The sequence below is a fragment of the Somniosus microcephalus genome, chromosome 2 (genome assembly GCF_052327205.1).
Source record: "Somniosus microcephalus isolate GS21.2 chromosome 2, FLI_Smic_1.0, whole genome shotgun sequence".
Taxonomy (NCBI): domain Eukaryota; kingdom Metazoa; phylum Chordata; class Chondrichthyes; order Squaliformes; family Somniosidae; genus Somniosus; species Somniosus microcephalus.
Window position 1 is genome coordinate 84197789 of NC_140988.1, and position 27717 is coordinate 84225505.

The following is a 27717-nucleotide window of genomic DNA, read 5'->3' on the forward strand; positions in this document are numbered from 1 at the left end:
CTGCTTTCTGAAATGACAGGCTAGCTTTAAGAGAAGGCTGTTCTTGCTGCAGGGACGCTACGGCCATGTTACATTGGGCCTCCTGCTGAGACTGCTGCCCGAAGACCAGCTTTATAGAGTGAGTTTAGCACTGCGCTAAGTTTAATTAGCAAGCAGCACTAATATACTGGTGCTGTCTGCACTATTAATTCCAGCAGCCATTTACTGCAGCCCGCGGAGGCACCGGCAGGTTTTCGGCGCTCTGAAATTTCTAGGCTTTTATTTTTTAACTGAAAATTTGGCACAAACCTCTTGCCCTGGGCTGGATGTTTATTCTTAACTTTACAACTAGCATGTTTCCTCATGAGAAACACTTGATTTGGACAGATGGTAAATTGTTGTATTTCGGTATGAGACCCAGACTAATTTTGGTTGGCATTTATGACATTATGATTAATCAATGGGAGGTAAATCCTTAATTGTTTACTAAGAACACAAGCAAGTATGGAATCAGATAGAAAGAACTTGCACTTATATATCTCTTTTCACAATCTTAGGATGCCCCAAAGTTCACAGCCAATTAAGTACTTTTACGTGCAGTCACTGGTATAATGTAGGATAAAGCAGCAGCCAATTAGAGCAGACCAAGATCCCGTAAACGACAATAAGATAAATTACCATTTCCTCTGTTTTTAATGGTGTTGGTTAAGGATAAAGGTTGGCCAAGATATTGTGGAGCTCCCCCTACTCTATTTCAGAAAATGCAATGGGATCTTTTACAGCCGCCTGACAGAGCAGGTAGGGCTTCAGTATAACGTCACACAGAAACATAGAAGATAGGAGCAGCTGTAGGCCATTCAATGCAATCATGGCTGACCATCCAAATTCAGTACCCTGTCCCTGCTTTCTCCCCATATCCCTTGATCCCCTTAGCCTTAAGAAATATATCTAACTCCTTCTTGAATATATTTAATGAATTGGCCTCAACTGTTTTCTGTGGTAGAGAATTACACAGGTTCACCACTCTCTGGGTGAAGAAATTCCTCCTCATCTCAGTCCTAAATCCCTCGTCTAGATCATTAATATATATTGTGAATAACTGGGGTCCTAGCACCGATCCCTGCGGTACCCCACTAGTCACTGCCTTCCACTCGGAAAAAGACCCGTTTATTCCAACTCTTTGCTTCCTGTCTGCCAACCAGTTTTCTATCCAAATCAGTACCTTACCCCCAATCCCATGTGCTTTAACTTTGCACGCTAGTCTCTTATGCGGGACCATATCGAAAGCTTTCTGAAAGTCCAAATATACCACATCCACTGGTTCTCCCTTATCTATTCTACCAGTTACATCCTCAAAAGATTCCAGTAGATTAGTCAAGCATTATTTACCTTTTGTAAATCCATGTTGACTTTGTCCGATCCTGTCACTGTTTTCCAAGTGCTCTGCTATTACATCTTTTATAATGGACTCTAGCATTTTCCCCACTACCGATGTCAGGCTTACCAGTCTATAATTCCCCGTTTTCTCCCTACCACCCTTCTTAAATAGTGGTGTTACATTAGCTATCCTACAATCCATGGGAACTGTTCCAGAGTCTATAGAATTTTGGAAGATGACCAGCAATGCATCTACTATTTCTAGGGCCACTTCCTTAAGTACACTAGGATGTAGAATATCAGGCCCTGGGGATTTATTGGCCTTCAATCCCGTCAAATTCCCTAACACCATTTCCCTACAAATACTGATTTCATTCAGTTCCTCCCTCTCATTAGACCGTATGTTCCCCGACATCTCTGAGAATTCCTCTTCCACAGTATTGTTACTAATTTGGTTGGGCCAATCTATATGTAGATTAAAAGTCACCCATGATAACTGCTGTGCCCTTATTGCACACATCACTAATTTCCCGTCACATCTGAAAGGCAGCCGCCTAGAAATTGGACAAGGCCCAAAGACGGACACGTGGATTGCGATGCGCGATTAACCTGTGCCTGTTCCTTTTGATTCAAGCAGTACGCAAACTTTGTGCTGCCTGCTAATTTGAATGTTAGTAGTGTGCCGCCTAGCGCTGAACACCTCAGCAGGGGGCCTAAGTTTGTGCGAGGTTAGCACCACTAAAGTTAGTGTGCACTACCTAAAGCCAGCCTGCACCTCTTAAAGGGGAGGTGCATTCTAGCTGCAGCAGGTGCTGGAAGTGGTTGGAGAAGACATTCTGAGCAGGAAGAAGACTGACTAATGGTGCAACAGGGCAGAGAGTGTGCTCCAAGTTTCTCCAATGCAGTATTGGAGGCCTTGGTGCAGGAGGTGGACAGGAGGAGAGAAGTACTCTATCGCCAGGAGCCCAGGAGGCCCTCCAGGCAAACTGTGAGAAGCGAATGGGAGCAGATAGGTGTCATACTCAATGCCAGCAGTGTAGCCCCGATGACCTGGATGCAGTGCTGCTAGAAATTTAATGACCTCTCACGAGTGGTCAAGGTCAGTGAATTCATCTTCAAATACCATATCCTTACAACTGGAGCACTCGGCTCAGACACTGCTCAATTCACCCCCCCCCTCACTTACCTAGCAACAATGTCTCTCGATTACAACTCATACCTCACATTCATAGCTTCACCCCACCCTCACACACTTCACACTGTTGCAAGCCTCACACCCACATCTCACGGCTTGCACATACTGCCAGCTATTAAACCATGACATGCAAATCACCCAAACACATTGCACCACACTTTCTGACACTCTTCCCTCTCTCTTGCAGGACAAGGTGGCTCATAACCAGAGGCAGCAGAGGCTACCCAGAGGGAGACAGGTGCACCTGCATGTCCTAACCCCCATGGAGGAGACGATGCTGGAGATTATTACAGCGGCCATCGCTGAGCCCGTGGCTAGCGACGGGGCTGAAACAATCGAAGGTGACAGTATCCTCATACCTAATCCTCCTTCTCACATCCCACTTTCCCCTCATCCCACAATCTCATCTGATTTACAAGCTGCACATGGTGTAAGCATGCACCTCTTGCTTTCCCCCCCTTCCCTCACCGTAACCTTACCCTTGTGCCTTTCTCATTTCAGATAGCCAAGAACTGCCACTTGGTTAGGCACTGGTGGAAGAGCCCAAAATGGAAGAGGAAGAAAGCAGTGATGCTAAAGACACAGAACTGTCAATTGATTTCACAATCACAGCCACCAGCTCAGATACTGATACTCCGCATACTTTAGAGGATAGCTTAGACACGGGATCTGCACATGGTGAGATATTGGGCACAAGTGGCCTGCAGCCAAGGCAGGGGGCAAGGGTAGTGTAGGTGCCAGCTTCCCAGAGGGCAATGTCACACATGAGTTCTGCTGCAGAGGACTCCAATGAGGACTTCGATGGGGTGGCCTACAGTGATGGGTATGCACAATGAAATGCTTGGTGTATTGGTTGGCCTGCCAGAAAGCCTGAGTGCAATGTCAAGGAGAATGGAGGAGTCCAGAACCAACCTTGCACAGGGCTTTGGGCAGAGCTTGGAAACCATCCTTTCCAGCGTGGAAGTGATGGCCAACTCCATTAGTGCACTTGTGCACCCAACCATGATGCAGGGTTTGATGGCTGATGTCTCACTGTAGCACAAGCAGAAGCCACCCAACATCTGGATGCTGCAATGGAAGCTCAGATTTCTGTCATGCAAGGTCAACTTGCTGCCACGCAAGCTCAGACTGTTGGCATTGTGGCTGCAGTTACCAGTGTTCAAAGGGCCTTGCAGGGTGTCACAGCAGTCCAGCAATCTGTCCTCCAACAGATTACTAGGATTGCTGAAGCGCCGCCCCAGGGGAGTGGCAGTGGCTCCATGGAGCACGAACCTGCTGTACTCTCTCAGGATGACATCATTCATTCTCCCACTACTGCCACTCTGCCAGTGCCCTTGCTTTTGCCTGTCATCCAGCCTGCCCAGAATGCGGCCGCCCATGTTGAGATGTTGCAGTCTGAAGCCAGGCCTTCAAGGCCCAAAGCTGCTCGAGGTCATCCTCCAAGGCCATCTGCAGCCCCCCCACTGAAAGTCAGCAGCCTTCCACCAGCCATGCTGCAGCCACTGTGGGGTAGCACTTCGTAGGAGCACTAGGACAGGCAAAGGCACACGGAAGACAGGCACTAGCGGAATGCACAAGGGTGATTAGTTGACTTTGGTATGTAATATTGGATGGTGTGATTTATAAGAAAGGGGCTGTGTTGGTTGCCTACTACCTTCACCCTCCTCTTCCTCTTCCTCCTCCTTTCCCTCAGCTCTTCACTGTATACTTGATGGCAAGATCTGTGCCATCGTGATGACGATCTTGTGCAGCATACTGCAGACTACGACGATTCTTGAGACGCATTCTGGCAAGTACTGCAGGGCTCCTCCAGAGCAGTCCAGGTGGAAGCGTTGTTTAAGTACCCCAATGGTCTGCTTGATCACATTTTGTGTGGCTGCATGGCTTTCGTTATATGCATGCTTTCCACATGTGCTTGGGTTGCACACTGGAGTCAGGACCCAGGTGATTAGCATATTGCCATTGTCGCCCAGTAGCCACCCTCTAGTTTGTCGTGGTGGCTCAAATGCAGCTGGTACAGTAGACTGATGCAGAATGAAGGCATCATGGGGAAAACTTGGTGATCGCCAGCAAAGCAGTCGGTATTGCTGCCAACTGCCATTAACGGCGACCTGAAATGGCTGCAGCGCAAACTGACCTAAATTGGCGTGGGGGGCATGGTGGTAGGTGGTGCAGCGCTAACCTTGGGTGCAACGCCATCCTAGTGACATTGCTTGAGGGATCCGGGACCAATTTGTAGTCCTGGTTCAGCGTTGCTGTTTCCCCTAGTGTCTGTGTGCGAGGCTGTGAAGCACGCAATGCATTGTGGGCAGTGAGGAGCTCTGAAATTTAAAGGGGCCATGCACATTGAAGCAAGACAAAATAAAATGCACTGATTCAATACATTTTTCAGCCCTTTCTGTCTTTTTACAAATATTCAATATTTAAAAGAAGTTCCAAGTGTGATTATTCAGCTCTTAAAGCTGAATTACCTTCCTAAACTCACCAAATGGGAAAACTGCCTCAGTACTAACATAAATGGCTCAGCAAGCCAGGGAAAGGGCACTCAGGGTCTCGCACGCAGCACTCCAGCTTTGTGCAAGGGGTCAACACTGCAAAACTGGCCCTCTACCCACAGGGGCCAGCAGGCCTTCTACCCACAGGGGCCAGGAGGCCGTCCAGAAAGAACAATGTGGGAGTACATTACCAAGGCCATCGCCCTCACCACCTGGCTCCAGTGCCCAAAGAAGCTTCATGACCTCAGACCACTGGTCAAGGTCAGTGAATGCATCTTCAAAAGAAGTCACCTACCAACTGCACCACTAGCCTCACACACTGCTCAATGCAGGACCCCCAATCACTCACCTAACAACAATCTGCACCAATGACGAGGCACATCTACCATTCCTAGCTTCACCTCATCCCCTTGGAGGAGACGGTGCAGGCCATTCTTGGCAGGGGCATGGCTGAGACCTTGGACAGCGGCGGGGCTGAAAGGATACAAGATGCGGGTATCCTTGTACGTTATCCTCCTTCTGGCATGCACCTCTAGGCTTCCTGCCCTCCCGTGAGCACAACTCCACCCTTGTGTCTTCCTCATTTCACACACCCAAGAAATGGAGCCTGACCAGCCAGTGGGACCGCAGGCGGGTGATTCTATCCTGGATATCCTAGCCACAAAAGGGCTGTCTGGGATGCATCCTTCTCTCTGATCCTCCTCTTCTGCATCTTCCTCTTCCCTCTGCAAGCAGATGCTATAAATGTGAAATGAAAGCATAAAATGCTGCAAATACTCAGTTGGGTAGGCAGCATGTCGATCTGAGATGTGAACTCCATGGATGTTGCGTGAACTGCTGAGTATTCGCAGCATGACTGTCTTCTCAAAGGTGTTCACTTACCATCCGAGCCCTTGCAAGTGTCCAGCAGCACTTCCAAAACATTAAAAAAACTTTTCATATATATTGCAGCAAGCCACCACTTCAATAGAATCCAAAGAAACCAAGGCCAAACCCTTCCATTGAATCTAACCTGATTGATGTGTGTATCCCTTTAACAGCTGCAGATATCGCCCCTGTTAACCTGGTGTGCTTAGGACCCAGCGCTGAATTGAGCGCTAGGGTCAAAGTTCATGTAGGTGATGTCACCACGCTGCCATTCCGGCAGCGCAAAGGGGCCCACGAATATGGCAGCTGCTGCGGGGACCGCCTCCAGCTGGCGCAAGAGCAGTGGCCGCTATTTTTTCGAGAATCACTGGCGTTAACAGGTGGCAGGTAAGTATATGAATTTCTCACCCCATGACTTCTACCAGGATACCAAGCATTGACCTGCGTGGTTGCACACCAGCTGGACAATGAGGGAGCGAAATCCCTTCTGGTTGCGGTACATCTCCGAATTGAGATGTGGCGCTCGCAAAGCGTCATGTGTGCAGTCAATGGCATCCTGCACCATGGGGAAGCCTGCTCTCTTGGTGAAGCAGCTTGCTTGCTCCACCTGATTCTCTCTTTGCACACAGAGCCTCAATTACCTCCCTTATGCAACAGTGAAGGACAAACTGGGAGATGTTGGAAATTTCACCTGCTCCAGCCTGGAAGGAGCCTGACGCATAAAAATTCATGGCCACGCTCACCTGCAGCCATTGGCATTGCGGTCCTCATTCTGCTCTGAGGCTGCAGTTCTGCCTGCAGCAGATTTCAGTGAGTGCCTCCTTGGTGAAGCCGAGACATCGCACACACGATAGCAAAATACTGTAGATGCTGGAAATCTGAAATAACAACAGAAAATGCTGGAAAATCTCAGCAGGTCAGGCAACATCCGTGGAGAGAAATTTGATTTGACGTTTCGGGTCGAAATTTCTCTCCACGGATGTTGCCTGACCTGCTGAGTTTTTCCAGCATTTTCTGTTGTTATTTCATCGCACACACTGTTCCTTACTGAGGCTGAGATAGGAGAATTGCTCCCTGAAGACCCGAGGTGGATATGGCCTGCTGCTGAGAGCCCTTCTCCTCCTCCTCCTCTTCCCTCTTCAAGCAGCTTGTCCTCCTCTGTGTCGCCTCTTCTCATTCTCCCTGTCATGTTGCAGGCCAAAGGGAGATACAAGCTACTGCACCCATGTCTGGGAGCAACTGGTCTGAGTAACCTGGAAACTTCAGGAACTTCAAATAAGATAACAAACCGCCAAAACACTTCTACAAACTCACCAAGAGCCAGTAGAAATCAATCAGCAACTAACCTGAAAGATCCCTTTAAATAGCGCTGGTGGGGGTTCCTTCCTGCTGCTGAACACATGTTCAGCTGTGCGTGTTAGAAAAGGACAGGACATTAGAGAAAAGAAACACTTGCATTTAATTAGCACCTTTTATGACCTCAGGACATCCCAAAGCGCTTTACAGCCAATGAAGCACTTTTGGAGTGTAGTCACTATTGTAATGTTGGAAACATGGCAGCTAATTTGTGCACAGCAAGCTCCCACAAACCGTAAGGTGCTAATGACCAGATAATCTTTTTTTTAGTGATGTTGATTCAGCAATAAATATTGGCCAGGATACAATGGATAACTCCCCTTCCCTTCTTTGAAATAATGCCATGGGATCTTTTACATCCACCTGAGAGAGCAGACGGGGCCTCGGTTTAACGTCTCATCTGAAATACAGCACCTCCGACAGTCCAACCCGCCCTCAGTACTGGAGTGTCAGCCTAGATTTCTGTGCTCAAGTCTCTGGAGTAGGACTTGAACCCACAACCTGCTGGCTCAGACGCGAGAGTGCCACGGCTGACACTGGAGCTTTGAGGTCGAAAATGACAGCGCTGGCGTCATGCTGACTGATGTCACGATCTGCCTATTCTGCATACATCTGGCTCACGCTCACAGTGCCTGCGCTAATGACCTCACCAAAATGGCAACTGGCGCGGACCGCAGCAGAAGTATGTGCACGTGGCACGGACACCATTTTTGACCCAAAGTGGCACCCACGGTGCTGAAAAACCAGGCACTACGGAGCTGAATTTTGCGGCCAGCATCTCCGACACTGTAGTGCTCCCTCAGTACTGCATGGAAATGTTAACCTAGATTATATTCCCAAGCCTCTGTTGTGGGGTTTGAACCCTTGCCCATCTGATTCAGAGGGCAAGTGCTACTATTGAGTCAAGTGTAACAACATTATGCCTATTGGGCCTTCTCCTTTGAACAGACCGTGTCCAATTTTTACTCTCACGCATTTTCCGCAACTACAGGAAACTTTTTTTTATCCGGCACGGATGGGACCGACATGGTGCCAGTTCATCAAAAATTCTGGATAACCGAACGCTATAGTAAAAGGTAGGGAGAGCTGACAGCTCCGTATAAAGCAACAAACCCTATTGCTTAGCAACAAGTGTAGAACAATGGCCACAAGTTCCAAGCATCTCTGTAGCTTAGCAACAGCTGCAGCCACACCCTTGCACAGCAACAGACGGAGGAAGGCAAATACAATATGAAGTAAAACCTACTCCTGAATTTTGCCGGTTAACCGAGATTTCCGGTTATTTAGGTGCCAGTAAATCGAAAGTTTCCTGTACCTTACTTTCCTGAATGGGGTGAGTAACCACAAGTGAATCTTTTAAGAAAATGAGAGTCTGAAATTTCTCCAAAATACAATCCTATCCTTATCAAACTGCTTTTTGAAGGAGCTAATTCACAGTGAGTTAATATTTTTGCTGTTCTCATCAATATATTGGGTAGCAGCTTAAGGACACCCTTGCTGTGTCTGCTCTGGGCATCTCTAAAATAATTTGAGTGCTTCTTTTGTCATATGACCTTGTGTTATTAGTGGACTCACCTTGCAATCTATGGGGTCTAATGACCACCTTGAACAATGGGCTAACTATTCGGACATGGTGGTAGATGCCCCCAAGTGAGGTAATATAGCTTTGCACCATTTAAGAGAGGATCTCAAAGGTACTGGTTGGAAGATAGAAGGATATCTGTCCCAATTGTTGATTCATATCGGTAGCTGGATGTCCTGGTTAATGCTGGTTTCAGCTTGGACTAAGTTGTTTAGAATCACGTTGAAAAGAAGTGATGGGCATTTCTCATCTTTCTTCAATGAAGCAAAGTCACAAAGCTTATGGTGTGTGAGACATGTGAACAAACGATTCTCTTTTATGGTTAAAAACTCAAGCATGCAATGGAGGGCTTCCTCTGGCTTTTGTGAGAGTTCAAATCCTTGTGTATCAGTTGTCTCACCAACTGGTGACTATCCTGGTTGGGGTGGGATAAGCACAATCTCTTTTGGGTTGAAGTGGCTCGAAGATGAGATGCCCATTGCTGGAAATTCAGGTCCAAGTCTGATACCTGAACCAGGCAGGTCCGCAAGGACTCCAGGGTACAGGTGATGACTGACCATTTGGCTTGGGTCATTAATAGCCCCGGTACCTTCTGATTCAGCTTCAGATAACACTGGCAGTTAATGCTCCAATAGATCGGCTGGTTCTGGCTTGACAAGCAGCGGGTAGCTTACCAGTTCCCTGAGCTGGTAGGTTGCATGGCTTCAGCTGGTTAAACTCCAGCCCTGCGCACACTGCCAACTTGCACTTAGCTCTCTAGACTTAACTAAGTGAGATGCGTCCCTATCGGGAGTTGCAAACTGAGAAAAAATAAACATTGCCCGTGTGGATTTCTCCACACCTTAGTTTGGAGTTTAATGATGCGTATCATACACTCGGCTGCCCAAACAAATTGGGGTAGAAATTCATCATGGGCAGTAGCAGAAGACGGGTGGTATCGCATCAGCTGCCCGTTATGCACCGCACCCAATATTCAGTTCTATTGACTTCATGCAATATCGCCCGTTTTCTGTTACTGTCCAAGGTGAATTTCTACCCCATTGTATTTTCACTTACGGTTTGCGCTCTCGAAGGATAATTTTGCAAGCCTTGCTTGTGATGAGTACGGATTGGAGATTTTGACTTTGTGCTGCGAATAACGGTGAGGCTAACAGCGCTCACTGTTATTATGGAATAAATCGGACAGCAACTTCCAGAGTCCGCACATGCGCAGTTAAACGTGAACATCCGGAAGTTGCTGTCTGAGTTACCCTGCTCCTCCACAGGCTGCGCTGTAACAGTACATTGCCAATAGACTTGGCATTGAAATATGTGTAAGGGCATGAAGTTACAGTACTTACCCACAAGTCACCCACTAAACATGCCAGTAAAAGTTAGGGCTGGTGCATTCAGGTGTAAGTGAACTTTTAACGGTGTGATAAGTCATAATAACTGCCAAACAACCTATCTAGCACTGAAAATTTAATTTGACAAGTGTGGAGTTTGATTCTTTCCAAATTTAATTAGTGTCAGAGTTTAAAAAAAATTAAAATTAAAATAATTTTTAAAAACTTTTTCTTTGTCTATTATCTCTCTATCTTAATCCCATTTTTCTTTCTTTCTCTTTATTTCAATTTCTGTACATGATTTTTGCAATTAATTCAATCTAATTTATACTTCCCTGGCTTATACTTCCTGGTTTAGACTCTGCGGGGGCAAAATTGGGTGCCTTTGCGCCTCCCATTAGCGCCCCTAACAGGGCGCAAATGACTTTGCGACCAGATGCGGCACTGACATCGACTCCTGCCATATTCGGTGGGAGTTCTGCGGCAGCGCTAAGGCATTGCGCCCCGATCTCATGACGTCATCACTGTGCGCATCGCCCCGGAACCAAAATTGACCTCCGCCCCCCTGTAGCAACGCCGGTCGAAAACACAGACAGCTGCAGGAGGCGTGCATCGGACGGACGGCCACTTCGGGGGCGATGATTAAAGGTGAGATGGCCGAGGTAAGAGAAAAAAAACCTACTTTTGATTGTTCTAGTTTTTTTTGCGTGTTCCTGCCCCCTATCGATCAGCCCGGCACTCTGCTTGAGTGCCGGGCTGATCGCGCAGGATCGTGGCTGCCTTGGTCCAGGTAGGTACTTTTTATATTGCAGAGCCTGCAGCGATGGCCGTTCTCTTTAAGGGAGGGAAGGAGCCTTTGAATGTGGCAGCACTGCATGGCCCAACTTGATAGCGCTCCACTTCCTTCTTGGAGCGCAAATGGCAAATTTTTCAAAAGTTTGAAATAGATAAGTTGAACCAGTGGATGTGCTGTATCTGGACTTTCAGAAGGCCTTCGATAAGGTCCCACATAAGAGATTAGCGTGTAAAGTTAAGGCACATGGGATTGGGGGCAAGGTATTGACTTGGATAGAGAACTGGTTGGCAGATAGAAAGCAAAGAGTTGGGTCAATTGGGCTTGTACTCGCTGGAGTTTAGAAGAATGAGAGGTGATCTCATTGAAACTTATAACATTCTGACAGGACTGGACAGACTAGATGCAGGAAGGATGTTCCCGATGGTCGGGGAGTCCAGAACCAGGGGACACAGTCTAAGGGTAAAGGGTAGGCCATTTAGGACAGAAATGAGGAGGAATTTCTGCACCCAGAGAGTGGTGAACCTGTGGAACTCTCTACCATAGAAGGCGGTGGAGGCCAGTTTATTAAATATATTCAAGAAGGAGTTGGATATATTTCTTAAGGCTAAAGGGATCAAGGGGTATGGGGAGAAAGCAGGGACCGGGCACTGAATTTGGATGATCAGCCATGATCGCATTGAATGGCGGAGCAGGCTCGAGGGGCCGAATGGCCTACTCCTGCTCCTATCTTCTATGTTTCTATGTTAGTGCCTGGCAATAAATTTGAAACTTAAATGACAAAATTAATTTGCTAAATGGGCAGGAGGGACGAGAAATGCTGGAGGTAGATATCTCAATTTGGGCGTAAATTGGTGCAAAGCATATCAATTTAGCAGTGGGACTGTGCGTTCAAACTGCACAGGCGCAGTCGGACTGCTAAATTTGGAAGGCTTTTTCTTTGTGTCCACGGTGAATGAGGAGTTAGGCCCCTTAATTAAGTAAATTAGGAGTCTAACACCTGTTGAAGGACCCCATCAAGAAATTTGTTGCTGTCGAGCCTTCGCCGTTCAGGATTCTTCAGCGCCGGCACCGGCAACGTATGGTAAGTTTACTTAAGAGCATTCCTGCTAAGTGGGATTTTTTTGAGGGCCACAGGAGTCGCGATGGTTTGAGAGCGTGCTGATCGCATAGCTTCGAGTATGGGCCAGAAAACAGACACAAACCAAAGTCTACCCCTATATATCTTTTACTTCCTTAAAGGCCAAGGTGGAATTTCTCACCTTTACCTTTTCTACACAGTCTAGGTAGAATATACAGGCAAAGTTTGTAGGAAATGTAATATTTTAGAACACTATGGTCTGCAGAGTTTTCAAATTAACACCTACCCTGTCAATTGCAGTTTCTTGCTGTCTTGCTGTATACTCAGTGGGATTTTTAGAGATTCTGAGCTAAAGGACCGGGATGCTTGCTTTAATTCCAATTCCAGACTGATCCTTTCTCTCTAAGGCACAGCAGCATTATTCTAAAGCTATTTTTAAGTATGGGTTGTTAAGAACTAAAGTGAGATATGTGGGGGGGGGGAGCGAGTGGGTGTTACTCATGGTAATGGGATGAATGTCCTGTGTCTATTGCCTAAAGAGAAGTTAATTACTTTCCAACCAAAACACTTCACATTTCCTGCAAATAGTTCTACCTCTGAGAGTAACCATGGAAACGCATTTTGGAATAGCAAATACTGAGGGAAATAACTTGTTGTACGTCATTGTTGTAAAAGCTTGGTTGATAAGTTGGGCAGGGCAGTGCTGACCTGGGTTTCTCACGGTGTCAGAAACGTGTCTATATATATATATATATTTTATTCATTCATGGGATGTGGATGTCGCTGGCAGGACCAGCATTTATTGCCCATCTCGAAATGCCTTTGAGAAGGTGGCGATGAGCCACCACCTTGAACTGCTGCAGTCTGTGTGGTGAAGGTACTCCCACAGTGCTGTTAGGGAGGGAGTTCCAGGATTTTGACTCAGCAATGACGAAGGAACGGCGATATATTTCCAAGTCAAGAAGGTGTGTGACTTGGAGGGGAACTTGGAGGTGGTGCTGTTCCCATGCGCTTGCTGCCTTTGTGCTTCTAGGTGGAAGAGGTCACGGGTTTTGGAGGTGCTGTTGAAGAAGCCTTGGTGAGTTGCTGCAGTGCATCTTGTAGATGGCACACACTGCAGCCACGGTACGCCGGTGGTGGAGGGAGTGAATGTTTAAGGTGGTGGATGGGGTGCCAATCAGGCGGGCTGCTTTTTCCTGGATGGTGCCATTGTATGTCAAGGGGTGGTGGTTAGACTCTCTCTTGTTGGAGATAGTCATTGCCTGGCACTTGTGTGGCGTGAATGTTACTTGCCACTTATCAGCCCAAGCCTGAATGTCATCCAGGTCTTGCTGCATGTAGGCACAGATTGCTTCATTATCTGAGGAGTTGTGAATGGAACTGAACACTGTGCAATCATCAGCGAACATCCCCACTTCTGACCTTATGATGGAGGGAAAGTCATTGACGAAGCAGTTGAAGATGGTTGGACCTAGGACACTGTCCTGAGGAACTCCTGCAGCAATGTCCTGGGCTGAGATGATTGGCCTCCAACAACTACAACCATCTCCCTTTGTGCTAGGTATGACTCCAGCCAGTGGAGAGTTTTCCCTTTGATTCTCATTGGCTTCAATTTTACTAGGGTTCCTGGATGCTACACTCGGTCAAATGCTGCCTTGATGTCAAGGGCAGTCACTCTGACCTCACTTCTGGACTTCAACTCCTTTGTCCATGTTTGGACCAAGGCTGTAATGAGGTCTGGAGCTGAGTGATCCTGGCGGAACCCAGACTGAGCATCGGTGAGCAGGTTATTGGTAAGTGCCGCTTGTCGATGACACCTTCCATCACTTTGCTGATGATTGAGAGTAAACTGATGGGGCAGTAATTGGCCAGATTGGATTTGTCCTGCTTTTTGTGGACAGGCCATCCCCGGGCAGTTTTCTACATTGTCCGGGAGATGTCAGTGTTGTAGCTGTACTGGGACAGCTTGGCTAGAGGCATGGTTTGTTCTGGAGCACAAGTCTTCAGCACTACAGCTGGGATGTTGTCGGGGCCCATAGCCTTTGTATTTTAGGATACAATTTCAAATTCATCATCTTTTTCTTCTACTTCAGCATTGGTATAAAGTTCAGAGCCTGGAGATCTAACTTTCTGAGGCCCATGGCATAAGTTTGATGGCATAAGTTCCAGGGGCATGAAAACTGATAATTATAACTTCTAGGCTTTAAGAATGTGTATAAGCTCATCTATAAAATAGGACTATAGTGATTTCTTTGTTTAAAATATATATGTTGTTGTACACGTTGCATTTTTATAAGCTTCTAACCACATTTCCTGGTTCTCTTCTCCTAGTTCCACACAGTGAACTTCTGCACACTCATTGATTCCCTTCATGCAGTTGAATTTTTGAAACATATCTTCCCTATCTTATTTTTTGAAAATCTAAGTAATTGCCAATCCCTGCTCCAAATTACACGATAGATAATGGAACAGTTGCTGAAAGCATTTGGTTTGTAAGGCTCCCGTCAACAGTTGCAAGACATTACATTAAAACTGGCTGTAACTTATATTTCAGCTCATTCTTACCATTAGTCTCTGTTTTCTGACTTTTCACCTGTCTCTCATCACTGGGGCTTGGGTGACTTTCTACTTACTTGGTGATGAAGGATAAATCAAGATAGAAACAGTTCCTTATAATGATCTACCTTCAGTGTCACACCATGGGTTATGGGTTTATGAATCCATTGCCACTCATCCTGGGGAGAATTTAACCATGAACATGTCTCTCCAGTTTTCATAGTCACAGAGTCATAGAGTTATACAGCACAGAAAGACGCCTTTCAGCCCATCATGTCTGCGCCAGCCATCAAGCCCTGTCTATTCTAATCCCATTTTGAGCACTTGGTCCGTAGCCTTGTATGCTATGGCATTTCAAGTGCTCAGCTAAATGCTTCTTGAATGTTGTGAGAGTTCCTGCCTCTACCACCCTTTCAGGCAGTGAGTTCCAGATTCCACCCACCCTCTGGGTGAAAAAGTTTTTCCTCAATTCCTCTCTAAAACTCCTGCCCCTTACCTTGAAACTATGCCCCCTGGTTATTAACCCCTCTACTAAGGGGAAAAGTACCTTTCTATTTGCCCTATCTATGCCCCTCATAATTTTGTACACCTCAATCCCCCCTTAGCCTTCTCTGCTCTAAGGAAAACAACCCCAGCCTGTCCAGTATCTCTTCATAGCTGAAGCGCGCCAGCCCAGGTAACATCCTGGTGAATCTCCTCTGCACCCTCTCCAATGCAATCACATCCCTCCTATAGTTCAGTGACCAGAACTGCACACAGTATTCCAGCTGTGGCCTGACTAGCGTTTTGTACAGCTCCATCATAACCTCCCCGCTCTTATATTCTATGCCTCAGCTAATGAAGGCAAGTATCCCATATGCCTTTTTAACCACCTTATCTACCTGTCCTGCTGCCTTCAGGGATCTATGTACATGCACACCAAGGTCCCTCTGTCCTCCCTAGGATCCTACCATTCAGTGTGTATTCCCTTGCCTTGTTTGTCCTCCCAAAATACATCACCTCACACTTTTCAGGGTTAAATTCCATTTGCCACTGTTCTGCCCATCTAACCATCCCGTCTATATCGTTCTGTAGCCTGAGGCTTCCCTCCTCACTATTTACCACTCCACCAATTTTCATGTCATCTGCGAACTTACTGATCATACCTCCTACATTCATATCTAAATCATTAATGTACACTACAAACAGCAAAGGACCCAGCACCGATCCCTGCGGTACACCACTGGACACAGGCTTCCAGTCACAAAAACAACCTTCGACCATCACCCTCTGCCTCCTGCCACTAAGCCAATTTTGGATCCAATGTGCCAAATTGCCCTGGATCCCATGGGCTCTTACCTTCTTGACCAGTCTCCCATGTGGAACTTTGTCAAATGCCTTTGTCAAATGCCTTGCTGAAGGCTATGTAGACTACATCAACTGCACTACTCTCATCCGCACACCTAGTCACCCCCTCGAAACATTCAATCAAATTGATCAGACATAATCTCCCCCTGACAAATCCATGCTGACTATCCCTGATTAATCCCTGCCTCTCCAAGTGGAGACTAATTCTGTCCCTCAGAAGTTTTTCCAATAATTTCCCTACCACTGATGTTAGGCTCACTGGCCTGTAATTCCCTGGTTTATCCCTACTACCCTTCTTGAACAATGGGACTACGTTAGCTGTTCTCCAGTGCTCTGGCACATCCCCTGTGGCCAGAGAGGTTCTGAAAATTTGTGCCATTGCCCCTGCAATCTCCTCCCTTGCCTCACACAGCAGCCTGGGATACATCCCGTCAAGGCCTGGGGATTTATCCACTTTTAAGCCCGCTAAAACCGCGAGTACCTCCTCCCTCAATGTAATTTGTTCAAGTATGTCATAATCCCCCTGCCTGATTTCTATGCCTACATCACCCTTCTCCATAGTGAACATAGATGCAAAATATTCATTTAAAACCTCACCTACATCTTCTGGCTCGACACACAGATTGCCACTTTGGTCACTAATGGGCCCTACTCTTTCCCTGGTTATCCTCTTGCCCTTAATATACTTATACCTTGGGATTTTCCTTTATTTTGCCCGCCAGTGTTTTTTCATGCCTCCTCTTTGCTCAGGCCAGTGTCAGGAGCGGTGAGAGCAGAGTTTCAGTGAGTATTTAAACTCACTTTCGCGGGCTTTATTTCACAGGCCAGTGTCAGGAGCGGTGAGAGCGGAGTTTCAGTGAGTATTTAAACTCACTTTCGCGGGCTTTTTTTCACAGACCATTGTCGGGAGTGGTGAGAGCGGAGTTTCAGTGAGTATTTAAACTCACTTTCACGGGCTTTTTTTCACAGACCATTGTCGGGAGCGGTGAGAGCGGAGTTTCAGTGAGTATTTAAACTCATTTTCATGGGCTTTCTTTCAGAGGCTTATCAATCTCACAGACCAGTGGCGGCATTCCAGAGCCACGTCACGATTCAAAACATGACGCGGGCAGGAGGAAGCAGCTGATTGCATGAGTACGGCCAGGTGAATATTTAAACTACTCTATAGTTTGACAGTTAAGGTTCATAGGCCTAGAAATTCAGTTTGGGCCCGCCAGCTCGCTTGCGCCCAGAAGTTACCGCTGTGCGCGGAGCCGCTTGCGCCCGCCGGAAATTCAGTTTCAGCGCCCCACGTCGAAGCCGGCCGCTATTCAAGGGTTTCGGCGCCCCCGCTTGGGGCGCTGAAACTGAATGTCGGTGCGCTAGGTGCCGCAGCGCCACCCGCTGCGGAGCGGCAGGCTGCGGTACTGCAGGCCTTCCTCCCTCTCTTAAGGGGGAGGTGCCTGCAACAGCGAGATTGCCGCTCGCTAGTGCCGGCAAATGAGCCCGGCACCACGGAGAAGTGTCGGGCTCCCGGAAAACAGCCGGCAATGCCGCGGGGGGGGGGGGTGGAGGAGGCCGGGGAAGGAGGTGCGGGCAGGCGGCCGCCAAAAAAGCGGCCGGCCGCACATCTGCCTTAACTCGCCCCACTAACGCTACAGTACGGCCCCATTTTCTGATCGCTGTTTGCGGCCGCTGCGGAAGAGGCGGCCGCAACTCAATATGGCGGTCGGGCCGGTAGCGGGGCGGTAGCGGGGCACTGCGCACACCGATGACGTCATCGGTGGCGGCGCAGCGCTACTGGCTAACGCCGCCATTACCGCAGCGCTGAATATCGGCGAAAGCTCAGCAAGTGACGCAAAAGCCCTCTTTGGGCGAAAACTGGGCGCAAAGCCTACTGAATTTCTAGCCCATAGTTTATAAAGTTTAGAAGGTCTAAATGTGTGGTTGTAGTTTCTAAGGTCTCTGTTGTGTAGCGGGGAGTGCTAGGAAACGAGGTATATAGGCCTAGAAATTCAGTATAGCCACTTTTGGGGTGGTAAAGTCATGCGGCCGCTAAAGTTTGCGCCCGGCGCAAAGTCGCGCCACCTTCGCCGATATTCAGTCGCATCGCCCCAAGAGGTTGCTGCTTCGCTAAAACAGGCGATGCACGACTATCTTTAGGCGCTAAGCCGGCGGTGCTGAGCGATACCCCCGAGGCCGGGCGCAGCGCAGGTGCGGCGAGTTGTTGATTGACGGCAGACACTCTGGCGCCGGTCAGCTCTTAAAGGGGGAGGGTGGATTTGTTTGCCTGCCACGCCCTGCACACTGCAGCCCTCAACCTAGGCCTGACCACTTCAGCTTCATCTGCACAACGCCCAGGGCTATGGAGAAGGCCAGGGAGAGAGCGCAGCGCTTCAGCGATGGTGACCTGAGGGTGCTGGTTGGCGGAGTGGAGCGCAGGCGCCATGTTCTGTTCCCAGAAGGTGGCAAGAGGCCGCTGCCCAACGCCTACCGGAAAGCCTGGAGGGAGGTCTCCAACAGGGTGTCTTCCAACAGCGTGGTTGCCGGAAGAAGTTCAACGACCTCACTCGGGTTGTCAGGGTGAGTACCCTTTCCAGTGTCCTCCTCATCCCTGCATGTGCACCTCACTTTATGGGCAAAGGGACCTGAAAGCCCTAATGGCCAGCCCTCATCCAGCAGCTATGGGACTGGCATGAAAATCAATTGCACATTCAGCACTTTACACACTGTACAAGCTATTCGACCATGGGAGGCAGTGCAGACAAGATCAGGGCTTCACACTGTACAAGCTATTCGACCATGGGAGGCATTGCAGACAAGATCAGGGCTTCACACTGTACAAGCTATTCGACCATGGGAGGCAGTGCAGACAAGATCAGGGCTTCACACTGTACTTAGAGGCCGTCCTTTCTCTTGCAGGCCAAGGTGGCGCACAACCGGCGGAAACGAACTGACACCGGGGGAGGCCGTCCTGACGTAAAAGAGCTCTCCGACCTCGACCAGCGTGTGGAGCGCATTATGGCAGGCCGGCTGATTGGCCCCGTCGCCAGTGGAGATGCCGACCCTGTTCTGGGCACCAATGGTAAGGGCATCACCTTTTAGACCTCGCTCGTTCCACTTGCGCCTCAGATCAGCATCCTTTGCCACTGTCCGACCAATGCAGTGAATGGCACCACTCATGCCTTCCTCGCTGCCGTCCTGTCCTCACTCTAAAGCTACTCTTGTGCCTTCCTGCTTTCAGATGGTGAATCGCCAGGTGAGGAGGTGGGCCCTCAAGCTGCCACTGTCAGTGCTTCGTAATACGAGGAGGAGGAAGAGGAAGCCGGCCCATCAGTGCCACCCTCAGCCGCGCCAGCCCATGGCGATGTAGGGGACATGTCTTCCCTGGAGGGGAGCCGGGGGGAAGGGTCGGAGGAGAGTGAAGCTCCGGGGCCCAGCGGCCTGCAGCAACGCGGGAGGGGTGGGGAAGCTCGGCGGACTTCTCCCCAGAGGGTGAGTGCGGCCTCCAGTCCTGCGACGGTCAGCGCAGAGGAGGTGCGGCTCCTGGAGGAAATGGCCATCCAGGCTGAGCGCAGGCACAATGAGCTCATGGCTGCAGTGGCAAGGAGGCCTGACTCCATTGAGTCTTTGTCAAGGAGCGTGCAGCAATTTGGAGCAGCACAGGCCAGGAGTCTGGATCAATTCAGTGCAGCACAGGCCAGGAGTCTACAGGACTTCGCGGCAGCACAGGCGGCTTCGAGCCAAGTGCTCAGTCGTGCCGTCCATTCACTGGCTGTTGTCATGCGGACACAGACCAGGGCCACACGGGCACTAACTGCTGCCACCCTCGCTGGATCAGCCAGGCATCGCCAGGGCACTCGCCGCGCAGCAGCAGCCCAGCAGTCTGTTCTTCAGCTGTTTGCTGCGCATGCTGCAGTGCTGGCCCGTGCGAGTGCCAAAGTCTCAGGCACCTGCGATCTGCCAGGTTGGCACCATTCCTGCAGCCGACACTGCCACTCCGCCATTGCAGCTGCCACGAGCCGCTGGACAGACTGCTGCCGCCCAGCCAGAGTTGGAGCAGTCAGCAGCCGGCCACTCCAAGGCCAGAGCTGGTGCAGGCCGACCCCCAAGGGCATCTGCCGTCTCGCCATCTGCCCCTCAGCAGCCTTCCCCCAGCCTTGCTGCAGCCACTGGGCTCCCATTGAGGAGGAGCTGCAGGGCGGGCAGGGGCCAGGCAAGGATGCGAAAGGCATCGCCCTCGCAGGGCAAAAAGTAGAAGGTATGCACAAATGCCTGGTGCTTTTTGTATGGCCGAGATTGGTGTAGTTGTGTTTTTTTAAGGCCGAGACTGGTGTCTTTCTTTCTTTTTGTAAGGCTGAGACTGGTGCAGTTGTGTTTTTGTAAGGCCGAGACTGGTGTCTTTCTTTCTTTTTGTAAGGCCGAGACTGGTAGTTTTGTGTTTTTGGAGGGGGCTTCTCCACATGAGGATGTAATGTGGGAAGGGCAGAGGTTTGCAATAAATTATTGTTCTTAAATTGCACTGTGCATGGTTTTTTTGTAAAGTCCGGGTTGCCCTGCTCGGCTGAGGGCTTGTGGAGTGGCTACATTCATCTGCTGACATTGGCACAAGCCATTCCCTGAGAGGGGGCCTAGAACCGACGTTCAATAAGCCGGCGACGGGCGGCCCTTGCACTTTCTGCCTCCCTCCTGTGCTGGTCCTCCTCCTCCTCCTCCTCCTCCTCAGGTGGTCCTCCAATGTCTGGTGGCAGTGGCTGAGTCCTGCGGATAGCCAGGTTGTACAGCATGCAGCAAACGACCACGAAATGGGAGACTCGCTCCGGCGAATATTGTAGGGCTCCACCGGAACGATCCAGACAGCGGAACCGTTGCTTCATGACGCCGATTGTTTGTTCGATGATGTTCCTGGTTGCTTGATGGCTATCGTTGTATCCCTCTTCAGCAGGGGTGCTGGGCGCACGGAGCGGGGTCATCAGCCAGGTACACAAAGGATAGCCTTTGTCCCCGATAAGCCATCCTCGTGGGTGAGGCTGGGCCTGGAACATGTCTGCCACAGAAGTCTGTCGCAGGATGAAGGCATCGTGGCTGCTGCCTGGAAAGCGGGCATTGACAGCTAGGATGAGCTGCCTGTGGTCACACACCAGCTGGACGTTCAGCGAATGGTAGCCCTTCCGGTTGCGGTAATCCTCGGCATTCTCCAGAGGTGCCCGCAAAGCCACATGCATGCAGTCAATGGCGCCCTGCACCATGGGGAAGCCCACGAATGCTGCAAAGCCCATTGCACGCTGTTGCTGCTTGGCAAGGGCCATGGAGAAGGAGATGAACTGACGTCTCCTTTTGAAAAGGGCATTGGTCACCTGGCGGATGCAGCAATGCACGGCGACCTGGGAGATGTTGGAAATGTCCCCAGTAGCGGATTGGAAGGAGCCGGTGGCATAGAAGTTGAGAGCCACCGTCACCTTCACTGCCACCGACAGAGACGTCCTGCTCCTCAGCTGTGGCTGCAGATCACCGCCAAGCAGGTGGCAGATCTCTGTGACCACCTCCCTTCTGAATCGCAGCCTCCGAACACACTGCTCGTCAGACATGTTGAGATAGGAGAACTGCTGGCGGTATACCCTGGGTGGGTAAGGCCTCCTTTCCCGACGCCTGTTGCCCCCTCTCCGTCTAGCCAGGGCTGCCACTCTCTCACGGCGTCTGTGAGCCCTTTGGATGCAATTGAGAAAGCCAGCGTTTGCACCCATTGCAGCCCCCATAATATGCTGGCAAACAATGATATGTCAATGAAGGCAAAGACAAGTGGAAAGCTGTGGCCTGAAGCCACAAGTACCTGTCCGAGTGTTGGGCCAAAGCAGAAAGCTCTCTACCTTGGTCTCTCTGCAAAGATCCGTCTCTCAAGAAGGAGTGCTGCGAAATGGCAGCCTTTTATAGTGCAGGAGGAGTGCCCTTTAATTTGCGCCCCCCGCGCCCCGCATCGACTGAGCACCGTTCCACTCTACCAGTCGCTAGGGGCGCCAGGCGCACAATGGGGCGTCGCGACTGAATTTCCGGTTGGGGGCGCACAAAGGGCGTTGCACGAGGAAATGACGTCATGATCTGCGCGTGCAGCTGAACGTGCGCAAAGACTTTGCGCCGCCGCTAAATCGTGAGTGAAGTTGGGGCGAGGCGCAGATCGCGCTGCGCCCGGCCGCTAGCCGTCTAGCGCCCGACATCTACCCCTCCTAAGGCGCTACCGGCTGGCGCAACCAACTGAATTTCTAGGCCATAATTTAATTGTAGTATAATTGGTGGTATTGATTTAATTTAAATGTTTGCCATTGCCTATTCACCGTCAACCCTTTAAGTAACATTCCCCAATCAATTCTAGCCAACTCGTGCCTCATCCCATCGTAGTTTCCTTTATTTAAATTCAGTACCCATGTCTCTGAATCAACTACTTCACTCTCCATCTTAATAAAGGATTCTATCATATTATGATCACTCCTCCCCAAGGGGCCTCGCACAACAAGATTGCTAATGAATCCTTTCTCATTACATAATACCCAGTCTAAGATGGCCTGATCTCTAGTTGGTTCCTCGACATATTGGTCCAGGAAACCATCCTGTATACACTCCAGGAATTCCTCCTCCACAGTATTGTTACTAATTTGGTCAGACCAATCTATATGTAGATTAAAGTCACCCATGATAACTGCTGTGCCCTTATTGCATGCATCTCTAATTTCCCATTTAATGCCATCCCCAACCTCAGCATTACTGTTTGGGGATCTGTATACAACTCCCACTAATGTTTTCTGCCCCTTGGTACTTCTCAGCTCTACCCATACAGATTCCACATCATCAGAGCTAATATCCTTCCTTACTAATGTGTTAATCTCCTCTTTAACCAGCAGTGCTACCCCGCCGCCTTTTCCTTTTTGCCTGCCCTTCCTGAATATTGAATACCCCTCAATGTTGAATTCCCAGCCTTGGTCACCCTGGAGCCATGTCTCCGTAATCCCAATTATATCATATCCGTTTACATCTATTTTCACAGCTAATTCATCCACCTTATTATGAATGCTCCTCGCATTAAGACACAAAGCCTTCAGTCTTGTTTTTTTAACACTCTTAGACCTTTTAGAATTATTGTTTACTGCGGCCATGTTTGATTTACACCCTTGATTTCTCTGACTTCCACTTTTGCTTTTCTCCTTCCTGTCTTTTGCTTCTATCCTTGCTTCCCTTTCCTCTGTCTCCCTGCACAGGTTCCCAACCCCCTGCCATTTTAGTTTAAACCCTCCCCAACAGCACTAGCAAACACTCCCCTTAGGACATCAGTCCCGGTCCTGCCCAGGTGCAAACCGTCCAGTTTGTACTGGTCCCACCTCCCCCAGAACCAGTTCCAATGTCCCAGGAATTTGAATCCCTCCCCCTTGCACCATTCTTCTAGCCACATATTCAGCTGAAATATCCTTCTATTTCTACTCTGACTAGCACGTGGCACTGGTAGCAATCCTGAGATTACTGCCTTTGAGGTCCTATTTTTTTAATTTACCTCCTAACTCCCTATATTCAGCTTTTAGGACCTGATCCCATTTTTTTACCTATATCGTTGGTACCTATATGCACCATGACAACTGGCTGTTCACCCTCCCCCTCCAGAATGCCTTGCAGCCACTCCAAGACATCCTTGACCCTTGCACTAGGGAGGCAACATACCATCCTGGAGTCTCGTTTGCGGCCGCAGAAATGCCTATCTATTCCCCTTACAATAGATTCCCCTATCACTATAGCTCTCCCGCTCTTTTTCCTCCCGTCCCGTGCAGCAGAACCACCCATGGTGCCAGCCTTCCATTGCTTTGATGTGGATTTTCCTGCAAGTAGCTTATCCCAATCCATTTTGGCCAGATCCTGCCTTGTCATATTTAAATCGGCCATCCCCCAATTTAGAACCTTTATTTCCGGTCCATCTTTGTCCTTTTCCATGACTACCTTAAATCTCACCGAATTATGGTCAATGTCACCAAAATGCTCTCCTACTGACACATCTACCACTTCCCCGGCTACATTCCTTAGAATTAGGTCCAGTACCGCCCCCTCTCTTGTAGGACTTTCTACATGCTGGCTCAAAAAGCTCTCCTGGGTGCACTTTAAGAATTCTGCACCTTTTAAGCCTTTCACACTCTGACTATGCCAGTTAATATTGGGGAAGTTGAAATCCCCTACTATTATTACCCTATTATTTCTACACTTCTCTGAGATTTGCCTACATATCTGTTCCTCTATCTCCCCCTGACTGTTTGGGGGCCTATAGTACACTCCCAGCAAAGTGCTTGCCCCCTTTTTGTTTTTAAGTTCTACCCTTATGCCCTCATTAGAGGAACCTGCTAAGATATCATCCCCCCTTACAGCAGTAATTGACTCCTTGATTAATAAGGCGGCATCCCCCCTCTTTTACATCCCCCTCTGTCGCGCCTGAAGATTCTATACACCGGAATATTGAGCTGCCAGTCCTGCCCCTCCCTCAACCATGTCTCTGTGATAGCAACAATATCATACTCCCATGTGTTCATCAACACCTTCAATTCATCTGCCTTACTCGCAAGACTCCTTACATTAAAATAAATGCCATCCAGCCTTGCCATACTCCCTTGTATTGTTACATATTTGCTCTGCCTTCCAGGCTGACTTGTTTTTTCCTCTATATTTGACTGTGCATCACCCCCTACTTTAGCTCCACTCCGTATCCCATCCCCCTGCCAAGTTAGTTTAAACCTCCCCCAACAGTACTAGCAAACCGCCCCGCAAGGCTGTTGGTCCCGTTCCAGTTCAGGTGCAACCCGTCGACTTGTACAGGTCCCACCTTCCCCAGAAGCAGACCCAGTGATCCAGGAAACTAAAGCCCTCCCTCCTGCACCAACTCTTTAGCCACGCATTCATCTGCTCTATCATCCTATTCCTATACTCACTAGCACGTGGCACTGGGTGTAATCCAGAGATTACAACCTTTGAGGTCCTGTTTTTCAATCTGCTACCTAGCTCCCTAAATTCTCGTTGCAGGACCTCATCCCTCTTTCTACCCATGTTGTTGGTACCAATGTGAACCACGACCTCTGACTGTTCGCTCTCCCCCTTCAGAATGCCCTGCAGCCGTTCAGTGACATCCTTGACCCTGGCACCAGGGAAACAACATACCATCCTGGAGTCACGTCTGTGGCCACAGAAACGTCTATCTGTTCCCATTACGATAGAATCCCCCATCACTATTGCTCTCCCACTCTTTTTCCTCCCCTCCTGTGCAGTTGAGCCACTCGTAGTGCCACGGACTTGGCTCTAGCTGCATTCCCCTGAGAAACCATCTCCGCCATCAGTATCTAAAATGGAAAATCTATTGGAGAGGGCGATGGACCCAGGGGACTCCTGCACTACCTTCCTAGTTCTTTTATTCTGTCTGTCATTCACCCATTTCCTGTCTGCCTGTGCACTGTTTACCTGCGGTGTGACCACCTCGTTAAACGTGCTATCCACGAAGATCTCAGCTTCGCGGATGCTCCACAGTGGCTCCAGCTCCAGCTGCAGCTCCGAAACGCGGATTTCAAGTAGCTGCAGCTTGAGACACTTCCTGCACATGTGCTCGCCCTGGACACCTAAAGTGTCCTTGACTTCCCATGTAGAACAGGAGGAGAACTCCACGCAGCCGAGCTGCCCTGCCATGTCCTACCCTTAACTTACTCCCTTTACTTCCTTTAAATTAAAGAATATTAAATACACTTGGGACCTTACTTCCCTTTAAACACTACTTACTCTAAACTAGAGACCTTACTTTGACTTTAACGACTGGACTGTAGAAATACTCACCAGGTCCTACTTACCAATCAGCTCCTTCCCTGGTTGTGACATCACTTTAGTGGTTTCGCAGTTGTTTTTGTTTGACTGTTCCCGCTCTCGGACTCTTTCCTTGGTGTAAAGTAAGAACCAATTCCTACAGGGTGAAAAGTTAGGAAAAACAAAGGCAAAGCAAGGGAGCTCCTCCTTCCACTCCTCACCTAACTCCCTGACTCACCCAACTCGCAGCACGCTGTTTAAACCGCACTCAGTCTCTGCGCTCGGTCTCCACCCAGGGCCGCTCTCGCTGCCTCTGGAGTCGGTGAGTCTAAGCCACTCTCTCTCTCCCCGCTCTTTAAATCCTCGGTCTTTGTGCTCGGTCTCCACCCAGGGCCGTTCTCGCTGCCTCTGGTGTCGGTGAGTCTTGTGTGATAAAACTTCTGTGAAGCGCCTTGGAACATTTTACCATGTTAAAGATGCTATATAAATGCAAGTTGTTGTTTGGGTTAGTCCTATTCGTCAATGGTGGAAAAGTATTAGAAATCGCCAAGGGTATACTGTTGCTGTTCATGCTAGTTATGTTTCTGATCTCATCTTGTAGGGTTATCCAGATGACAGGATTATACTAATTCATGTTGCTACTATGGTGGTTCACCATCTACAGAAGAAGTTAGGAACAGACAAGCATGGTGCTGAAGAGAAAGTGCTATATTCTCATCCTTGCGTTATTAAACATACGCGATCAATACTTCACATGTCTGAGTCTTATTTTAAAAAATCACCATATACCATCATTTTAGCACAGTTAAGAGTAGCATTTGCAGTTGACTCCTTTGTTGCCTTTTCTCAATGAACACTATACCACAAGGAAATGCATTTGGGGGCAATCTTCTTTATTACTGGCCTGCTTGATGAAGAGTAGCCAAATGTGGTGTGTTTGACAAGAACTCTACTAACCACAAAATCATTCCATCAAACTAAACAATATCAAAATAGGAACTGCTACAATTTTCCAAGAGTAAAGTAGGTCAAAAAGTTCAAACATGATCTCGAAGCAAAGCTGTGTCAAGTTTTGTAAAACTGCATAAAGGCCTAACTCTCATACAGCTCACTCCCACTGAACTCTGGAGGACACCACAATAATGAAAGGCAGACTTGAGGTGTTCAGGAGGGATGAATGTGGTCTCCACCAGTAGCGTGAAACGGCCTCACAGTGAAGCGGCAGCCCTTTCTACACCGTGCCCCAATTTCTTTTCCAATGAAGTCCAAGGGAAAAGAAAATCGGACGTGGTGTAAAATGGGCAGCTGTTTCATTGTGAGCCTGTTTTGCACTACTGGCAGAGTCCAATTTCACACCAAGCTGTCTAATGTGGGCAAATGCAGTCAACAGACTTCTACAGGTTGTTATGGTCAGGGATATAGCTGCTAAAACTTGTCGAGAATGCATTATACAAGGCAAAGGAGTACAGATGGGCAAATGGTGGGTGACATAATAATGGTAGGATAAATTCAGCGATACTGTGCCCCCAGCAGTGAACCTTGCTCAGTGGGAGTGTAGATCAAAGGCAGGGCTACAACACTGTAGCACTGACTCTTTGACAAGCACTCCTTTTGAGTGAGGCTGTTCATTGGTAGCATGGGGATCATTGAATACATTCTGGCATCTCAAGTTGCTACTGTCAAACTTGATTTTAAATCTCTTTGATGTAAAGAGTAGAAAGTTACCCAGCCTTTTACTCCTGACCAGTTGGATCTAGGTTGGTTTTAAAGCCTAGCAGCTATTGAACTGACAATCCTATCCCATCTACTTAATCACCTGGGGCAAAAATATTGACGACTATGATTATTAACTACATCGTCAGCTGCTGTTGATTTTAATTCAGCTGTATATTTTTACCATCTGTAATTGTAAATAAACTCTCTGCTCAACCATACCCAATATAAAACAAAATCATGTTTTTTGCTTACATTTTATATA

The 27717-nt window shown here is 48.7% G+C and overlaps 1 protein-coding gene, 1 long non-coding RNA gene and 1 pseudogene across 5 annotated transcripts in view; 1 reads left to right on the forward strand and 2 right to left on the reverse strand.

Moving 5' to 3' along the window:
* Window positions 1–26971, forward strand: LOC147122787 (uncharacterized). The gene is made up of 3 exons (XR_015081643.1): window positions 1–118; window positions 16994–17097; window positions 26341–26971. It is a non-coding gene; the product is annotated as an uncharacterized LOC147122787 (long non-coding RNA).
* Window positions 1–27717, reverse strand: part of fstl5 (follistatin-like 5) — a 1173542-nt gene that overhangs the window by 90238 nt on the left and 1055587 nt on the right. The window lies entirely within an intron of this gene.
* LOC147122788 (uncharacterized) lies at window positions 23200–26384 on the reverse strand (annotated as a pseudogene).